The sequence below is a fragment of the Myodes glareolus genome, chromosome 1, assembly GCF_982192425.1.
Source record: "Myodes glareolus chromosome 1, mMyoGla1.1, whole genome shotgun sequence".
Classification (NCBI taxonomy): Eukaryota; Metazoa; Chordata; class Mammalia; order Rodentia; family Cricetidae; genus Myodes; species Myodes glareolus.
In genome coordinates, this window is record NC_142026.1 from 71,326,642 (window position 1) to 71,330,118 (window position 3,477).

Consider the following 3,477-nt stretch of genomic DNA (forward strand, 5'->3'; position numbering starts at 1 on the left):
CTCAAGTCCAACCTGACAAACTAAGGACTTCCTTCAATTTACTTAAAGAGCTGGTGAGGGTCTACTCACAGGAGTGTGGGTGACCCCCACAGAGCTGCATCCCCACCAAGTCTCTCAGTCCATCATAGATAATGGCCTCATAGTCTCTGCATCATGGAGTCTCAGCCTTCCACTTCCGGTATACTCCAGCATCTCCCAAGTTGACCCACTGCTGGGGAGAGTGAAAAGGAACTCTAGTTATGGCTCTTGTGAACCCCACACTCCACTTCTACTAGGGAGGGTTAGCAGATACTCCACTATCACTGTGGACCCACCTACCACTACACCAATATCCTCACTTCGTTTCCAAGGTGGTCTCCACTTCAATACGATCGTGTTATACCCTAGAGAAAACTAGTGACAAAAATTAAACGTCCAGGAGTGTTTCTAAGACTGCCTTTATCTGGCACAAGTCAGGAAACTTTCCCTTGAACAGATACATATTAGATCATAGGTCTACAAGTTTAAAGCAAACGCTCTCAGTGACTGGAGAAGTAACTTGGAGGGCAAGAATGTTTGCTGTTCTCACTGAGTACAAAGCACAGTTCCGAGCACCCACAGCACACAGCCCACGACTGCTAGTAACTCCAGCTCCAGGAGATTTAAAGCTACCTACTGGCCTTTACAGGACAAGCATGTGAATGCACACATGTGTACTTGTGCATGCACGCGTGTGCGTGCGCGCGCACACACACACACACACACACACACACACACACACACATACACATTGTAGGAAGCCACTTTTTTGTTCCTGGCTGCTCACCCCTGAAATAGCCACATAGAAACTATATTAATCACTGCTTGTCCCATATCTCTGACTTCTTATTGGCTAACTCTAACATCTTAATTTAACCCATTTATATTAATCTGTGTATTACCATGTGGCTGTGACTTATCAGCAATGTTATGTCTATTCCCACTGGTGGCTACATGGCATCTCCTTGACTCCACCTTCTTTCTTCCAGCATTCAGTTTAGTTTTCCCTGCCTACCTCTATTTTACCCTATCACCGGACAAGGCAGATTCTTTATTCACTAACCAATAAAAACAATGCATAAATAGAAAGACCTCCCACACAATTTCCCCTTTTCTGTTTAAATAAGAAGGAAGGTTTTAACTTTAACATAGTAAAATTACATATAACAAAACAGTTATCAAGCAAGAATTACAGTTACAACATTTATATCTACTTTATCTTTTATTATAACTAAGGAAAACTATAATTATAACTATCTATTTTAACTCCATCAAAGACTCCAGAAGGATATAATATTACCTAAATAAACAGGAAATGCATTATAAGCAACTTTCAAAACTCTAGAATTGACAAAGACATCTTGCTACCTGTACAGTCATCCAAAGTTCTTCTGTATCATTGGAGCATCTATCTTCAGCCTACAGACCCATAGTTTCCAGCAGATTTTCTACGAAGCAAGAAATTTGAAGATCTGTTTTTTTTTCCTTGTAATGGCAAAGTCCATCAGTTACTTTTTTCTGTGTCCTGAAGAATGTCTGGCAGACCCTTTCATGTAACAAGAACCCAGAAGGACCATCTCACCTTTAGGCAAGATCAGCAGTCATCTCTCTGCAGGTCCTGCATGTCCAGTTCATCAAGCAGCCCAGGCAAGAGCAATTTCTTGCCCAAATGGCTAACAAACTATGGAGAGCCTTTTCGATGCCCATCATCCTCTTGAATTAGATAGTGCTGGCAGGAGCAGATGTGTCTCATCGTCATGAAAAGTCCCAAGTTCTTAAACATTTTAAATGCCATATTCTGTAGTCTTTGAAAGGTTTGAAGGATATCTATCCATCTGAAATACATCTCTCTATATCTAGAAAACCACTATTATAGATGACTCTCTATTAACCTATATTTCTTAATTATACATTACATTTTTAAATGAGTTGTACAAACACAATACCTTAATCAAGAGCAGAAATATATATATATATATATATATATAATTAAATTTTTATCAATAAACTAAGATCCATACCAATGCAAAGTATCCATCTCTATAGCATATCCCCCTTTAAATGTAAACAAATATTTATAAACAATATTTGGGAACACACACACATTTTCTCTCTCTCTCTCTCTCTCTCTCTCTCTCTCACACACACACACACACACACACACACACACACACACATATTCTCTTCCCTCATTGGTTTCAGTGTATAAATGGTATTTCTCAGCCTGACATTTTAGGCTTCTCAGTATGTGAACCCAAGAAATACTTTTGCCTCTTTGGCTGTGGTTCTGAGCATCTCTGGATGCCTTGCCCAGAGTGGATGCCCTGATGCCCTAACTCATTTCCATCCTTTACTATCATGCCTTGTTCTGATGATTCTGTCTAGAGCATCATCTCATACCCACCTCCTTGGAAATACCAGTCATCCCTGACCCCTGAATTACTCAGAGACACTATCAGTAATCTTTTTTCTAATAACTCCTACATCCTTTTATTTCTGTATATTTTAATTAATTAATTATTTGGGATGTGTCCTGGGCTGAATCTAGGGCATCAAACATTCTAGAAAAGTTCTCTGTTACTGAGCTATAAAACATGTCTTAAATGTAAAAAAATACATTAAATTTTCCATCTTTATGGCTTTTATTACATTTATTAATTTTAGTTGGAGTGTGTGTACATGCATAACACACATGTAGAGGTCAGAACACAACTTGCAAAAGTAAGTTCTCACCTTCTTCCCTCCATACCTCCCTCCCTCTTCCCTCCATCCGCCATTGCTATATTTTCATAGCAGGTCAGGGCTTAGTTCCAAGCCCAAGGATACATAATAGTACAATCTTCTAAGGTCTCATAGTACATCACAAGCTTCTTCATCAGTGGCTTGAGTTTGTGCAGAGTACACAACCAATTCCTAGACTGAGTGGCTTGAACGTCTCTTTCTGGAGGCTGAAAGTTGAAGATCAAGGAGCCAGCAGATTTATTATCTGTTGATTGAGTTGGTTTCTGGTTTTCTGACTGATGTCCTGAAGAGCTCTTGGGGGATAAAAAGATCCCTTGTGTCCTCCACAGACTTATAGCACTAACACTTACCACTCTAAGGGCCCCAACCTTATAATTTTATTTCACCTTGATCATCTTCCAGCAGCTTACTTCCGAATACTATCACACTAAGAATTAGAAATTTGATATATAGAACTGAAGAAGAGACACAACGTTTATTAAGAGTGTTTTCTTTGGGACTGGAGAGATGGTTCAGCAGTTAAGAGCATTGACTGTTCTTCTAAAGGACCTGGGTTCAATTTCCAACACCCACATAACAGTTCACAATTCTCTGTAACTCCCGTTCCAGGGACTTCAACCCTTCATACAGACATACATGCAGGCAAGCACCAATGTACATAAAATAAAATTAAATAAAAAATTTAAAAAAGAGTATTTTCTTATCTCATTTGCTGTT